The sequence below is a fragment of the Gorilla gorilla genome, chromosome 3 (genome assembly GCF_029281585.2).
Source record: "Gorilla gorilla gorilla isolate KB3781 chromosome 3, NHGRI_mGorGor1-v2.1_pri, whole genome shotgun sequence".
Classification (NCBI taxonomy): Eukaryota; Metazoa; Chordata; class Mammalia; order Primates; family Hominidae; genus Gorilla; species Gorilla gorilla.
In genome coordinates, this window is record NC_073227.2 from 176,507,164 (window position 1) to 176,524,880 (window position 17,717).

General features: G+C 39.0%; 2 pseudogenes; both read right to left on the minus strand.

The window, feature by feature from the left end:
* Positions 1-1,353: 1,353 nt before the first annotated feature.
* Positions 1,354-3,260, minus strand: LOC115934370 (NADH-ubiquinone oxidoreductase chain 5-like; annotated as a pseudogene).
* Positions 3,261-6,264: 3,004 nt separating this feature from the next.
* Positions 6,265-6,945, minus strand: LOC115934348 (ATP synthase subunit a-like; annotated as a pseudogene).
* Positions 6,946-17,717: the final 10,772 nt, after the last annotated feature.

Sequence of the window (17,717 nt, forward strand, 5' to 3'; positions counted from 1 at the left end):
CGCCCAGGAGGTCAGGCGAAAATAGTACTAAAATTATTAGGAGGAGGAGGAGGAGAAAAATTAAACCTAAAATATCTTTGGTAGTATGGTAGGGGTGGAAGGTAATGTTGTCAGGGTCTGATGAAAACCCTGAAGGGTTATTAGATCCTGTTTCATGTAGGAATAAAAGGTGAACAGCTGCTAGGGCTGTAATGATGAAGGTAAGATGGAATGGAAAGTGAAGAATCATGTAAGGGTGGCTTTGTCGACTAAGAACCCACCTCAGATTTATTGCACAAGGTCAGTTCCAATATATGGGATGGCTGATAGTAGATTTGTAATTACTGTAGCGCCTCAGTATGATACCTGGCCTCATGGGAGCATGTAGCCTATGAGTGCTGTTGCCATTGTTTTGAGTAGGAGGATGATGCCAATATTTCAGGTTTCTAGGAATGTAAATGATCCATAGTATAAACCTCAGCCAATGTGTAAGAAGAGGCAGATAAAAAATATTGAACTGCCATTAGCATAAAAATAGCGAACCATTCAGCCGAAGTTTACATGTCGGCTGATATGAGCGACTGAAGAGAAGGCAGTTGAGGTGTCTGATGTGTAGTGCATGGCCAAAAGCAGTCCTGTCCTGTAAGGATTTGGAGGGTTAGGCAGGCACCAAAAAGTGAGCCAAGGTTTCATGATATAGAAAGGTTAGATGATGTGGGAAGATCAATGAATAATTAATAGTTTTTATTAGTGGGTGTGTTTTGCAGATATTGGCCATTAGCCTTCTTATAGTTGAAATACTACAATGATTTTTCATGTCATTAGTCATGATTATAGTCCATATGGGAATAATGGCATATACTATATTTTTATTAAGTGTCACTTTGGTTATAGGATTTGTAGGTTTCTCTTTGAAACCTTCTCCTATTTACGGAGGTCTAGGGCTAATTATTAGTGGTGCTGTGGGTTGAATTTGTTGAATTTTGGTGGTGCTTTCATGGGGTTGATGTTTTTTTAATTCCCCATTTGTGTGGTATGATGATTGTTTATGGCTATACCACGGCGATGGCTACTGAGGAGTATCCTGAAACATGAGGGTCAAGTATTGATATCTGAGGAGCCTTATTATTAGGAGTAATAATGGAGTTGATGCTGGTTCTGTGAATAGCTGAGCACGATGCAGTGAGGATCATGATTAATTTTAATAGCATAAAGAGCTGGACGATTTTTGAGGGTGAGGGGGCAGGGTTGTTGCGTGAAGATTCTGTGTGTGTGGCTGCCTTGTACAGTTATGGATGCTGATTAGTGGTAGTTGCTGGTTGATGATTATCTGTTGGTATTTATGTTGTGATTGAAATTACTCAGGATAATAGATTAGATAATTAGGAGCAGAGTTAGAAGGGATGGAATAAAAAAAGAAAGTAGAGTTTAGTTAGGCCGTTCTGAGTAGATATGGTAATGGAGGCTGAAATTTGGGTTGTGTAATGGTCTTTGGTATAGACTTTTCTAGTCATATTAGGTCTAGTAGAAGTGAAGCCAGATTTTGGCTTGTGTATAGGCCTGAGTGGGGGGTTGTATGGTGAATTGTGGATGAATAAAATCCTAGTATGTTGGAGAAGTTGAATGTCTGTAATGGGTATTTTCGTTTAAGGTTATTAGTTTCAAGATTAAGCTCCATTGCTAGCGAGAAGCCTAAGATGGTCACACCTAGGGCTGTGACCTTCAGGTGGAGTGGTATGGTTGTTTTTGGGGATGAAGCAGGAATAATATGGTTGGTGATGAGGAATCCGGCGAATATGCTGCCAACTGTTAGGCGCTTAATTGAGTTAATTAGAAAGGGGTTATTTTCATTAATAGCAGCCAGAGTCGTGAAGCAAGGTTGTCCTATAAGAGCGAAGAAAATAATATAGGTATCACGGACAGCTGTCAAGGAAATGGCAATAAGAGTAATAGAAAGGGCTCAGGCGTTGGTGTATGAATGAGTTTGCAGTTTCAATGATGAGGCCTTAGAGTAAAAGCTTGTAAGGAAAGGCAGGCCTGTAAGTGCAAGACTGCCAATAATAAAGGATGAGGAAGTGAGGGGCAAAGTCTTAAATAGCCTTCCTATTTTTCAGATGTCTTGTTCATCATTGAGGCTATGGATGATGAACCCTGAACATATAAATAATATAGCTTTAACAAAGGCATGGGTGCAGATAGATGTGAAGGAATGCTAGGTGTGACTGATTAATGCCAATTGTGACTATTATAAGGCCTAGCTGGCTTGAGGTGAAGAATGCTATGATTTTCTGGATATCATTTTGTGTTAGAGCACAGATTACTGTGAATAAGGTAGTAATAGCCCCCAGACATAATGTAAAGGTTTGGATTGATAGGTTATTTTCTATTAAAGGGTAGAAGCGGATAAGCAAGAGAACTCCTGCTGCAACTATAGTGCTGGAGTGGAGTAGGGCTGAGACTGGGGCTGGGCCTCCTATTGCAGATGGAAGTCAGAGATGGAGGCCAAATTGAGCTGACTTTTCTGCTGCTGCTAAGAGAAGGCTAATTAATGGAAGGAGATGGGGGGTATGGTCTAGAATAAATGTTTGTTAAAATTCTCATGTGTTGGAGGACAGGAACCATGCTATAGCTAAAATAAAGCCAATATCGCTGATGCAATTGTACAGGACTGCTTGGAGGGCTGCTGTATTAGCATCTGCTCTGCCATACCATCAGCTGATTAGTAGGAAAGACATGATTCCTACACCTTCCCATCCGATAAAGAGCTGAAAGAGGTTGTTGGCAGTAACCAGAATTAATATCGTGATGAAGAAAATAAGTACTTGAAAAATTGATTAATGTTAGGGTCTGAATTTATATATCATATTGAGAATTCTACAATAGATCAGGTAATGAATAGCACTACTGGGATAAGTTTTGTGGAGAAGTAGTCTAGTTTGAAGCTTAGTGAGAGTTTGAGAGTCTGGATCATCATTCAATGTCAGTTGGAGATAATGGCTTCTTGGTCTGTGCATATAAACATTGTTGTTGGGATGAGGCTAATGATGAAGGCATATGCGATAGATGTTTTTACATAATTTGGGTATGAGCCTATTTTGCAGGAGTTGGCTAAGGTAATAGTAATCGGTAGGAATTAAGGGGATTAGGGCTGTTATAGCCATGGAAGATACATGTTTGTTACTTTTACTTGGAGTTACATCAATGTTTTTGGCTCCTAAGACCAACGGATAACTCCAATCCTTTAAAAGTTGAGAAAGCCATGTTGTTAAACATGGGGGCATGAGTTAGCAGTTCTTGCATACTTTCTTGGTAGGTAAGAAGTTGCAGGCTTCTATTGTTAGATCCACGATCTAATGTTTTGGTTAAACTATAGCTACAGCATGCAAACCACATAATAATTTTAGGGTTTAAGGATAATAGGAAGATAGGTGCAAGATGTATAAGTATTAATGTGTTTTCTCATGTAAAGGAAGGTTTAATACTGTTAATATAATATGCAAGTGTCCCTCATGTTGTGATTAGCATATACAGGGAGTAAAGAGCTGTAATTAGTATATTAAGTCATATAAGCATAATAGTGATATTTGATCAGGAGAATAAGGCCATAGTCACAAAGAGTTCTTCTACTAGATTAATGGTAGGGGGTAAGGCAAGGCTAGTAAGATTTACTAGAAGTCATCAAGAGGCTATTAGTGGGAGCAGTGTTTGAAGGCCTCGGGTAAGCAATATGGTTTGGCTATGGACTCGCTCGTAGTTTGAATTTGCTAGGCAGAAGAGTAAGGATGAAGTGAGTCCATGAGCAATTATAAGGATGATCGCATCTATAAAGCTTCAAGGGGTCTGAATGAGGATAGCCATAATAACAAGTGTTATGTGGCTTATGGAGGAGTAGGCAATAAGTGATTTTAGATCAGTTTGTTGTAGACAAATAGAGTTTGTCATAACTATTCCTCATAGGGACAACATGAGGAAAGGGTAGGCTATATGTTCTGTTGGGGGTTGAGGTTAAGAGTAAGCCATATTATACGGTAACCGCCTAGCTTTTGGAGTACTGCTGCAAGTACTATTGAGTTGGCAATAGGGGATTCTACATGGGCTCTGGGGAGTCATAGGTGAAGTCCATATAGAGGTATTTTTACTATGAAGGCCATGATACATGCTAGTGATATAAGATTATTGGATCAGGAGGTTAATAGCTCTTGGATAATAAATATTATTACTAGCATATTTAGTGAACCTGAGGTATTTGGAGTATAAACAAATGTTACAAATAAAGGAAGGGATCCTACTAGTGTGTAAAATAAGAAGTGTGATCTTGCATTGAGGCGTTCTGGTTGGTTGCCTCAGTGAGTGATGATAATTAGGGTGGGAACTAGTGTGGCTTCAAAGAGGATATAAAATATGATTAGTCTGTGGCAGTGAATGCTAGGATTAAAAAAGTCTGTAGAGAAATCAATATAGAAATACAGAATTTTTTCAGGGGGGTGATTCATTGGACAGGTGGTATTGGCTTGCTAGAATTATAAGAGGCAGTAGTCAGGCTGTTAAGATTAGAAGGGGTGATGTCAGCAGGTCAGAAAAGATTAATGAGAAGTTGAATGAGTTATTGTTCAATTGGTTAAAAAATAGTAGGCTGATAAGGCTGATGAGTAGGCTGTGGATAACCATGTTGATTCAGATTATAGAATTTTTAGAGAATCATATCATTGGTAACAGTATAATTGTTGGAGTAATAATTTTTAGCATTGAAGTAAACTTAGATTTTGTATGTAATCTAGGCCATATGTACTGGAGATTGAAACTAGTAAGGCAAGGCCCACTGCGGCTTCTCAGGCAGCAAATACTAGGAGGATAATGGGTATTACGGATGCTAGGGTGAAATGTATATTTAAAGTTATAAGAGTATTTATGATATATATTGATTGACGCCTTCTAGGCATAATAGGGATGATATTAGGTGGGATTGATAGACTAATACTCCTAGCAGTGTTATAGTGTATGCTAATATAATAATGATATTAATAGAGGTCATTTGGTAAATATGGTCTATCATAATCTAATGAGTCAAAATCATTTATTTTGACTTAAACTATTTACCAATTCAACTCAGTCTAACACTTTTGGGGCTCATTCATAAGTCAAGCCTAGGACTGAAATGGTAACTAATACAAGGGCTGTGCTGATTATTAGTGTCAGGTTGGTTGTTTGAAGGGCTCATGGTAAGGGTAGTAGTACAGCAATCTCTAAGTCGAAGAGGAGGAATGTGATGGCTCCTAGGAAGAATATTATGGAAAAGGGGAGGTGGGCAGAGGTTATTGGGTGAAATCCACATTCATAGGAGTTGGATTTTTCTGTATAAATATTAAGTTGTGGGAGCCAAAATGCTTTTATTAGTAGTAATAGGGCCAGTAAGGTGTTGGTTACTAGGGCTAATGTCAAGTTGATTACTCGCTTTCAGATAATATCAAAACTAATTGATTAGAAGTCAATGGTACTGCTTATACTAAAAGAGTAGGATCCTCATCAGTAGATAGAGACGTATAAGAATAGTCATACTACATCTATGAAGTGTCCATATCAGGCGGCAGCTTCAAAGCCAAAGTGGTGGTTGGATGTAAAGTGGAATTTTAATTGGCGGAGGAGGCAGATAGTGAGAAATGTTGATCCAATAATAACGTGAAGTCCGTGAAAGCCTGTGGCTATGAAGGATGTTGAGCTGTAGATTCCATCAGAGATAGTAAATGGGGCCTCGAAATATTCTAAGACTTGTAGAAGGGTCAAGCAAATTCCTAAGGTAATTGTGTTGGATAGTGCTTGAAGTATCTGCTTTCTACTACTTTCTATCAGGCTGTGGTGAGCCCAGGTAGTTGAAACTCCTGATGCAAGTAATACAGATGTATTCAGGAGAGGGACTTCTAAGGGGTTGAGGGGAAAAATGCCTGTTGGGTGTCAATGTCCCCCTAGCTCTGGAGTTGGGGCTAGGCTAGAGTGGTAGAATGCCCAGAAGAAACCAGCAAAAAAGAATACTTCTGAGATAACGAATAGAGTTACTCTATATCGGAGGCCTTTTTGGACAATTGATGTGTAGGGGCCTTGAAATGTACTTTCTTGGATAATGTCACGTCATCACTGGTATATGTAGTTAGTGTGTTGGTTAGTAGGCCTAGGGTTAAAAGGGTGATAGAGTTAATGTGAAATCACATGGCCAGGCCAGATGTTATTAGGAGAGCTGAGAGAGCTCCTGTTAGGGTTTGACTATATGGTAGGCATGTGTTTGGTGGGACATTATGTGTTGTCATATAGGTAAAGGCTTACAAGTAGTGCAAAGACAGAGGCCTGAATAAGGGCTACGGAGAATTCAAGGATGCTCAGTAGGATTAGAATAAAGAAGGCCATTGAAGCTGTGGGAAGACTGATAGTTGATACTACTAGTGTGGCTCCTCCGATATAAATGCATTAGTAGGTGTCTGGCTGTAAGGCTGGCTGTTAATCGCACAGCTAATGCCATTGGTTGAATGAATAGGCTAATAGTTTCAGTGATCACTAGCATAGAGATAAGTGGTATAGGTGTGCCTTGTGGTAAAAAGTGAGCTAAAGAGGTTTTCGTCTTAAAGCAGAAGCCTATAATTACTGCACCTGCTCATAAGGGGATTGCTATACCTAGATTTATTGATAATTGGGTAGTTGGTGTAAATTAATGGGGTAGAGGCCCGAGGAGATTGGTTGAGGCAATGAAGAGAATTAGGAAGATCAGTATAAGGGATCAGGTTTGTCCTTTAATGTTATGGGTAATATTATTTGTTTTAGTACAAGTTGAATTAGTCACTGTTGAATGGAAATCAGTTGGTTACTAATTAGATGACTGGAAGTTGGAAATAGTTTGGTGGGAAATAAAATGATTAATACTGCTGCGGGTAGGCCTAGAATTGTTGGGGTAGTAAAAGGGGTAAATAGATTTTCTTTCATTTTAATTCTCAGGGAGCTTTATGTTTTTGCATTTTGATTATTTTTGGTATAGGGGATGTATAATGAAATTTAATAATTTTAACTGAATAATGGAGAATAAAGTTATGGTTATTGACAGGATGACAATGGATTATGTGGAAGTATCTAGTTGAGGCATTCACTGCAGAGAGGTGTAGATCCACTCAGTCCTTAACTTAAAAGTTTAATGCTAGATAGCTTTACAGTGATATTATAGTGTGGACATGGATCAGGTTTCGAAGCATTTTAAGGGGGTTAATTCTAGGACAATAGGTATAACACTGTGGTTGGACCCACAGATTTCTGAGTACTGTCCATAGTAAAGGCCTGGTCATGTAGCAGTTAGGGTGGTTTGATTTAGGCATCCAGGGATTGCGTCTGTTTTCAGCCCCAATGAGGAGATAATTCATGAGTGCAGGATGTCTTCAGATGAGATTAATATACGGATGGGGATATCTATTGGGAGAATAGTTTGGTTATCAACTTCGAGGAGTTGAAGTTCTCCTGGCTTTAAGTCTGCTGTTGGAATTATATAAGAATCAAAGCCTAATTCTTCATAGTCTGTACATTCATAGTTTCAATACTATTGGTGGCCAATTGCTTTGACTGTAAGAGCAGGGTTGTTAATTTCATCTGTTATTTACAGAATACGTAGGGATGTGAGGGCAATTAAAATTAAGATAATGGCAAGTAAAATAGTTCACACAGTCTCGATTTCTTGGGCATCTATGGTGCTAGTATGAGTTAATTTTGTTGTGAATATTAGGGAAATGATGTATAGGAATAGGGAACTAATTAGGAAAATAATTATAAGAGTGTGGTCATGGAAAGTGAGTAGTTCTTCTATAACAGGGGATGTAGCATCTTGAAGTCCTAATTGAACTGCATGAGTCATTAAGACATATAGGATTTAACCTATAAACTAACTTTGACAAAGTTATGGAATAATTTTACTAATATCTTATCGAGAGAGTCACGGGGTTATGGGACTGGCTTGAAACCAGTTTCTGGAGTTTTGATTCCTTCCTTTCTCATTTAGGTTTTCACACAGGTTGGCTCTTCAAATGTGTGGTAAGGTGGTGGACAGCTGTAAAGTCACTCTAAATTAGTAGATGATTGTGCAATTGTACTTTTCATTTTGAGGCAAAGGCCTCTCAGATCATAACGATTATTAGTATAGCAGCTGTTAGTGAGATAAATGAGCCTATGGATGAGATAATATTTCATGTGGCATACACATCAGAGTAATTGGAGTAACGTCGAGGCATACCCGATAGGCTGAGGAAGTGCTGTGGAAAAAAGGTTAAGTTAACACCTATGAATATAATGGTGAAGTGGATTTTAGCATAGGTCTGATTAAATGTATAACCTGAAAATAGGGGGAATCAGTGGACAAAGCCTCCTGTAATGGCAAATGTTGCTCCTATTGATAGAACGGAGTGGAAATGGGCTACAACGTAGTATGTGTCATGTAAGACAATATCTAGTGATGAATTAGCTAGTACGATGTCGGTTAAACCTCCTACTCTGAAAAGGAAAATGAATCCTAGGGCTCAGAATATTGCGGGAGATCATCTGATGTTACCGCGGTGCAGGGTAGCTAATCAGCTAAAGACCTTGATGCCAGTAGGGATGGCAATTATTATGGTAGCGGAGGTGAAGTATGCTAGTGTGTCTATGTCTATTCCTACTGTAAATATGTGGTGACCCCATACGATAAATCCAAAGATGCCAATTGATATCATGGCTCATACTATGCCCATGTACACAAATCGTTCCTTTTTTCCAGAATAATATGTTGCGATGTGGGAGATTATCCCGAAGCCTGGTAGGATAAGGATGTAGACTTCAGGGCAACCAAAGAATCAGAATAAATGTTGGTACAAGATAGGGTCACCCCACAAGCAGGGTCAAAAGAAGTAGTGTTGAGGTTATGGTCAGTTAATAGCATAGCAATGCCGGCGGCTAGGACTGGGAGGGAAAGGAGTAGAAGGACTGCCATAATGAGGACTGATCAGACGAAAAGCGGTGTTTGATACTGGGATGTGGTTGGGGGTTTTATGTTAATAATTAATAATAAAATTAATGGCCCCTAAAATAGAAAAAAACACCTGCTAAGTGGAACAAGAAGATGGTCAGAGCCACAGAGGCTCCTGCATGTGCTAGGTTTCCTGCTAAAGGGGGACAAACTGTCCAGCTGGTTCCAGCACTGGCTTCTGCTAATGAAGACGCAAGTAGGAGTAGAAAAGATAGGGGGAAAAGCCAGAAGCTGATATTATTTATTCAGGGGAATGCCATGTCGAGTCAACCAATAGTCAGAGGGACTAGCCAGTTGACAAAAACCCCTATCGTGATTGGTGTTACCATAAAGAAAATTATAACGAAATGCGTGGGCGGTAACAATAACATTGTAGATCCGATCATCTCCTAACAGAGTTCCTGGTTGGCCTAGTTCTGCTCAAATTAGAAGGCTTAAGGCGGTGCCTACTACCCCGGTTCAGGCGCCATAGCAGGTATAGTGTTCCGATATCTTTGTGGTTAGTTGAAAACAATCAACGATTGATGAACATAAGTGGGGGGAAAGGTAAAGTGGCTGAGTAAGCATTAGACTGTAAATCTAAAGACAGAGGTCAAGGCCTCTTTTTAGCAGCCCTGAGGTGATTTCTCATGTTGAACTGAAAATTCAAAGGAGCAGCTTCAATCCTGCTGGGGCTTCTCTGCCTTTCTCCCCCAATGGTGGCAGGAGTAGATTGAAGCCAGTTGATTAGGGTGTTTAGCTGTTAACTAAATTTTATTCGTGGTTTGAATTCCACCAATCTCATAAGGGCTTAGCTTAATTAAAGCGGTTGATTTGCCTTCAATTGATGCAGTATAGTCTTGCAGTGTTTAGATCTGTTACAGAAATTAAGAGTAACTTACTTACTAAGGGCTTCGAAGGTTCTTGGTCTTATTTAACCTAAATTTCTAAGTTATAGTTAGTATTAATGGAGAGATGGGTAAGAGGAGGGTAGAAGACATGACAAGTGGGGGGAAGAGTAGTGTGGGTTTTGTGTTTTCAAATTGTCATTTTATTTTCATATTGTTAGATGTGGGGAATAGTGTTACTGATAAGGAATAGACTAGGCATAGGTTATGATAGCTATAATGATTGGGGTAATAAGGCTATTGTTTTTTGTAAATTCTTGAATGATGATTCATTTAGACAGGAACCCTGTTAATGGGGATAAACATCCTAAGGATAGTAGAATTAGTGGAATTACAGGTGTCAACCATGCTCATTTGTTTCAGGTGTGAGATAGTGATAGGGTTCTGGTGCTTATACTCTGGTTGAGTGCTAGAAATGCGGTTGTTGTTAGGATAAAGTAAATAATCAGGTTTAGGGTGGTAATGTTTGGATTCTAAATTAGTACTGCTATTGTTCAACCTATGTGAGTGACTGAGGAGTAGGCTAGGATTTTACACAGTTGTTTGATTAAGTCCCCCTCAACCACCCACTATAATGGATAGGATTGTGACAGGAGGATGTTCGTGTTTGTTGAAAAGTTTGAAACAGAATTGAGATAGGAGCTAGTTTTTGTCATGTGAAGAGAAGTATACCAGACATCAAAGAGATTCCCTGAATTACCTCTGAGATTCAGAAGTGAAAGGGGGCTATTCCTAGTTTTATTACTAGGGCCACTATTATTATTAAGGATAAGAATTGATTGATATTGTATTATTGTTCATTGTCCGGAGAACAGGTTATTGGAAAGGATATCTGTTATGAGAATTATAGATGTGGTTACTTGTGTAAGGAAATATTTGGTGGCTGCTTCTGTAGAGTGGGGATTTATTTTTTTAATTAAGATTGAGGTAAGGGCTAGTATGTTTATTTCTAGACCTGTTCAGATGAGAAATCAGTGTGAGCCTAGCATTGTGATAAAAGTCCCTGTGAAAACGGTGAGGGCAATAATAAGTTGAGGTAAGGGATTAATTAGTATGGGAAGGGTATAACCAACATTTTTGGTGTATGGGCCCAATAGCTTATTTAGCTGACCTTAATCTAGGACGTGGTGTCATAGGTACCACAGAGAATTTTGGATTCTCAGGGGTAGGTTAAATTCCTTTAGTACTAGAAATTAGAGGATTTTAACCTCTATTGTTTACTCTATCAAAGTAATTCTTTTGTCTGACATATTTCCTATGTTTGGGGTGGGATGCTGGAAATTAGGACAAGCATTGAGATATATCATATGAAAAATGCTAGCGTAAGTGGTAGGAAGTTTTTTCATAAAAGATGCATGAGTTGGTCATAGTGGAATCGAGTGTATGCCATTCGAATTCATAAAAATAGAGTGGTTAAAAGAAGGGTCTTGGTAATGAAATTTGTGGTGTAGAGTTCTGGTGAATATATAGTGTGTAGTGCTCCTAGGAAAATAGTAGTAGTTAGGGCATTTATTGTGATAATATTCATATATTCTGCTATAAAGAAGAGGGCAAATGACCTTGTGGCATATTCGATGTTGAAGCCTGAGACTAACTCTGACTCTCCTTCTGCTAGATCAAAAGGTGCTCGGTTAGTTTCTGCTAGCATGGAGACGAATCATATTATGGCTAGGGGCCACAATGGTAGGAGCAGTCAGAGGAATTCTTGCATTGTAATGAGTGTGTATAAGTTAAACGAGCCGCTTATCAGTAGAACTGATAGCAGGATAATGGCTAGGGTGACCTTATATGAAATTGTCTGGGCCACAGCTCATAATGCACTGATCAGTGCATATTTTGAATTAGATGCTCATTCTGATCACAGAGTAGACAGCCTGGCTTGATGTTGCTAGTATAAATAGGCCTATATTAAAATTAATTAGACGATCTGGTATAGGGAGGGAGTTCATAAAAGGAGAGCAATGGAAAGGGCTAGTGTTGAAGCAATAATATAAAGGGTAATAGTGGATGTTGAGGGCCATAAGGGTTCTTTGGTGAAAAGTTTTATTCCATCAGCGAATGTCTGAAGCAGCCCATAGGGACCTACAATTTTGGGTCCTTTGCATAGTAGTGTATAGCCTAAGATTTTTCATTCGATGAGTGTAAGGAATGCTATAGCAATAAGAGTGGGGATAATAAGTAGGAGAAGGTTAATTATAGCCATATTGTTAAGAAGAGGAGTTGAACCTCTGATTATAAAATTTTAAGTTTTATGCAATTACCAGGCTCTGCCATCTTAATAAACCCTGTTCCTGGGTAGGGTGTGTGATGGTTTGTTAGATTGAGATAGCATCATTTATGAGGCGAGGGTGCTTTATGAAGTGGGCCCTATTTTGTCCTTTTGTACTAGGAGAAATGTTAAATAGATAGAAACCAACCTGGATTACTCCAGTCTGACCTCAGATCAGGTAGGACTTTAATCACTGAACAAACGAACTCTTAATAGCAGCTACACCATTAGGATGTCCTGATCCAACATCGAGGTCGTAAACCCTATTGTTGATATGGACTCTAGAATAGGATTGTGCTGTTATCCCTAGGATAACTTATTCCGTTCATCAAATTAATTGAGTCAACGTATGTTAACTCGCTTAGACTAGTGCAGTCTTAGTTTACGTTGTTCGGAGGTTGAAGTATGCTCCGGGGTCACTCCAAACAACATTTTTAATGCAGGGATAGTAGGCTAGGGCCTGTTGGCTTGTTTGAGTTTTTATTTGTATTAATGAATGAAAGCTCCATAGGGTCTTCTCGTCTTATTTTTTTTATATCCACCTCTTCACTGATAGGTCAATTTCACTGATTAAAAGTAAGAGACAGCTGAACCCTCGTGTAGCAATTCGTACAAGTCCCTATTTAGGGAACAAGTGATTATGCTACCTTTGCACGGTCAGGACACCGTGGCAGTTGAACATGTGTCACTGGGCAGGCAGTGCCTCTAATACTGGTAATGCTAGAGGTGATGTTTTTGGTAAACAGGCAGGGTAAGATTTGCTGAGTTCCTTTTACTTTTTGTAAACTTTCCTTTAGAGCATGCCTTTGTTGAGTTAACAGTGTAAATAATAGGGTACTTATTATATCGTTTATTAATATTAGGCTGTTAACTGCCAGTGGGTTATTCTGGTCTGATGTAAGCTTATGCAATGGAGAATGTCTTCATGTTACTTATATTAACATTATTGCTTCTATTAAGTAATAGATTAGTCCAATGTGATGTTAGGAGTATAGTAGAGTGATTAGAATTTAAGATAGTTAGATGTTGAGCTCAAATGCTTTCTTAATTGGTGGTTGCTTTTGGGCCAACTATGGTGGTAATATTTTTTACTCTCTGTAGGAAGGTTGTTTCCTAGGGTCTAAAGAGCTGTCCCTCTTTAGACTGACAGTTAAACTTACTGGGAAATTAAGTAATTCTGTGGGTAAGTTTAAAGTTGAACTAAGATTCTATTTTGGACAACCAGCTATCGGTAGGCTTGTCACCGCTACTCATGAATCTTCCCACTATTTTGCCATGTAGGTGAGTGTGCTCTTTCAGCTATTCTTGGGTAGCTCATCTGGTTTTGGGGGACTTGGCTATAGTTCTCTGTGTAAAGTATTTCTAGTTAATACAGTATGCAGAAAGTATAAGGGCTTGTCCTTGCTGTTTAGTGCTTGATATAGTTCTTTCATCTTTCCCTTATGATACTATGTCTATTGCGCCAGGGTAAAAATTTCTGTTGCCTAAACTTTTTTCTAACGTAAATCGTTTGATTAAGATAGTTTAATAGTATTTTTAGCGAGGTTTGGGGCTAGAGTTGGCTCAAAGTGATCAGGTCACAAGGAAATCTCCCAGGTGTAAGCTGGATGCTTTGGTTTAAGCTACACTTTGGTTTGTCCAAGCGCACTTCCCAGTATGCTTACCATGTTGCAACTTATCTCCTCTATATGTTCATAGAAAACTATTAGTAATAGTGATTTCTAGAGTAATATTTGATGAGGGTGACGGGCGGTGTGTGCATGCTTCATGGCCTTATTCAACCAAGCGCTCTGCTCTTGGTTTACTGCTAAATCCTCCTTGAGCCCTTAGATTTCCTAAAGGTTGCTGTGAGATTTTCTGGACATAGAAAATGTAGCCCATTTCGTGCCACCTCATGGGCTACACCTTGACCTAATGTTTTTATATGTGTACTTGTGCTTACTTTGTGACCTTTTTAGGGTTTGCTGAAGATGGCAGTATATAGGCTAGGGGCAAGAGGTGGTGAGGAGCACCAGGGTTTATCGATTATAGAACACGCTCCTTTAGAGGGATATAAAGCACCGCCAAGTCCTTTGAGTTTTAAGCTGTTGTTTGTGGTACTCTGGTGAATGGTTTTGTTAATATAACTATTAGAGTTTAGGGCTAAGCATAGTGGGGTATCTAATCCGAGTTTGGATTTTAGCTATTGTGTCTTCAGGATATTAAAGTCACTTTCATAGTATATTTTATGTCAGCTGGAGTTTTTTACAGCTTAGATGGAGCTTAGCTTTATTGAGGGTAGACCTTAAACACTCTTTACGCCAAGTTCTATTAGCTCGAGTTAATCTTATGGCTGCAGTGGCTGGCACAAAATTAACCAACCCTAAATATTAGTATGGCTTGGTCAAACTTTCGTTTATTACTAAGGATTTATCACTGCTGTTTCCCTTGGGGATATGGTTGAGCAAAGTGTTTTGAGTTGCATTCGTGCATGCTTGATACCTGCTCCTTTTGAGCCGGTGATCCAGAGGGCATTTTCACTGGGGTGGGGATGCTTGCATGTGTAATCCTACTAAGAGCTAATGAAAAGGCCAGATTGTTTATCTGTTTACCTACTAAAAGACATCTTGGTTGTTTTGATGTTTTCGCAAAAATTATAAATGAGGCTACTAAAAACATCCATGTGCAGGTTTTTGTGTAGATACATAGTAATTTTTAAGAGTGTAAAATTGTCGAAAATTAATCAAAACTTGTAGGAGACATTGATCTAGTATGTCTATTGTTCCAGGTAACGCTTGTATTTTACGGCCTTCTTTCCTTTTTTTGAACCAAAGCAGAGGATTTGGTAGGTCTCTCAAGCATCATGACTAAGAATATGAGAGAAGTAGATTTTATTAATGAAGATGTTCATACTTATCTGAAGCATTTTTTTCTGCATTTTCTGCTGAAGCATAAAATGACTGTGGGAGGAAGCTCTTTTCCCTTGAACTAAACCTCAGGAAGGCCAATGATCTGTGATAAATACCCGATTTGCCTGTCCTTCTTGTAGCTTCCAGAATGAGAACAGAAAAGCTAGAACCGGAAAGAGACTCAGCAGATACCCACCCCACCTCATTTGTTTTGTAAATACAGGAACTGCAATCCAGAAAGGCTATGTGCTTCCTGTAAAGTCACATGACGAAGTTGGCACATCTCATTGGGAACCCAGTTTCACTGACCCACTGCCTCTTCCTTTTGTACCATATGTCTTGAAATAGCTTTTGTTTTAAAATTTCATTATTGCTTTCCGACTTTATAACGGTGTTGACCTTAATCTCATTGCAATTAAATTACTTCTTTCACATGATTCCTTGTGGGTAGAATTACACACAATTACTGCAGTACAGCATAAATTCCAGAGCTACTGTTAACCTGAAATGATGAGTAAGTACAGGATGACCTTTGCTGATCAAATATAGAAACAGAAGAGGTACCCCAGATTGTGAAGAGGGTAAAGTTGCTCAACATATTCATGTGTATCTATGTATGTTCAGGCCTGCAAACTGTGTAAGCTGTGGGGGTCACTGTGAGTTCACATGTTTGATTAACTTATACAACTTTTACCTTGACTCTTTTTTTTTTTTTTTTTGAGACAGAGTCTCGCTCTGTCACCCAGGTCAGAATGCAGAGGTGCAATCTTGGCTCACTGCAACCTCCGCCTCCTGGGTTCAAGCGATTCTCCTGCTTCAGCCTCCCGAGTAGCTGGGGGAGTACAGGTACGTGCCACCACACCTGGCTAATTTTTTGTATTTTTAGTAGAGATGGGGTTTCACCGTGTCAGCCAGGATGGTCTCGATCTCCTGACCTTGTGAGCTTCCCGCCTTGGCCTCCCAAAGTGCTGGGATACCTTGACTCTTAACTTTTCCATTTCCTTTCTTATTTTTCTTCCATGACACAATAAAGACTAAAATACAAATCCTCTGCAGAAGCTATATCACATAAAGCATATGCATTATTCTTGAAAAATTATGCAATTTTTATCATTGAGAATAGTATGTTGAAAATAAACTCATTTAGTTAAAATAGGGATAATCACTTCAGCTGAAGATTTCTTTCTACACAAACCAATTTTGTTGTCTTATGGTCACAAATTGGATTTCTAACCTGGAGCAAATTCTCACAGTCATGTAATTGATCATAAAGTAAATTCGAAAAGTGAGAAAAATTAGGATGCATCTAATGCTATAACTAGAAACAAACTCAGAAATATATCTCCCAGTGTTTATATGACCATAGTAAAAGCTCTGTACACATGTGACTGAGTGTAACCATTAGACAAATGTTGAGGATGCAACACTAAATGATGTGCACATATGACAATCAAACTTTTGGTTTTATTGGTATTGACTATCAAATAATTTAACTCAGAAGATAAGTTTACTTTGAAAATTAAAAATCCCAATGTCTGTGGGCATGTGTGTGCATGTGTGAGTGTGCAGTGTGTATACTGGAAAATTGCCAGTGTTTCACCATATGTTCTCAAAAACCAGTTATTTTGAATAGTCAGAAAAAAGCATCCCTGCACCTTCAGGTAGTCAAGTGATCTTAATATTATACTGCATCTGATAAATCACTTGGTGCTATTGTGGGCACAAGTATATAAAAAAAACTGGCACTCCTCCTACCTTCCTTTGCCAACACATAAATACCCATAGAAACTCAATATTATCTTAGGATGAAGACCAACACATTTTCTCTGAGATTATTTATACTACTTACATGGCCAAAAAAAAATTTTTGATAAATATCCTTGGTTATTTTTAGTGATCAAGAGGCTCACTCTGTTCTCTACAGAAATTCTCTCTTCAGAGCTCTGATATCTCTGGTGGGTTTCTCATACATTGAAATGGGGCAGTAACACTTTTTCCCATTAGTGGAGTTCAGTATAAGGCTATTGCATCTGGACCCCATTGTAGAAGGATCAGTTATCCAGATGAGAAATGTACCGTTTTATAAGGCAGTCTCCCTCAGAGTTTTCACTAAAGTTAGAGTTATAGAGATGCTTTGAGTACCAGTTATTTATGCTTCTCTTTCTGTCTTTCTTCATCAATAATTGTGTATGTCCATATTTAATATTAATGAAGGTGTATAGTTTCATTTCCGTTTTTTTTGGAGAAAAAGTCTTACTTTGTCACCCAGGCTGGAGTGCAGTAGTGGTTCAACCCCGGCTCACTACAACCTCCACCTCCCAGGCTCAAGTGATCCTCCTACCTCAGCCTCCTGAGTAGCTGGGACTACAGGCACATGGCACCATGCCTGGCTAATTTTTTGTATTTTTGGTAGAGATGGGGTTTCACCATGTTGCCCAGGCCGGGCTCGAATTCCTGAGCTCAAGCGATCCACCTGCCTCGGCCTCCCAAAGTGCTGGGATTACAGGTGTGAGCCACCACGCCCAGCCTGAAGGTGTGTAATTTCTACAAGGACCAGAAAATGATGCATCCAGCCTATTGGGTGGTTGTATCCAAGACTATGCTATTTCAATCAGTGAAATTCTTGTTTAGGGTCTTCAGAACTCTTAAACACGTCAATAAACTTGAAGATA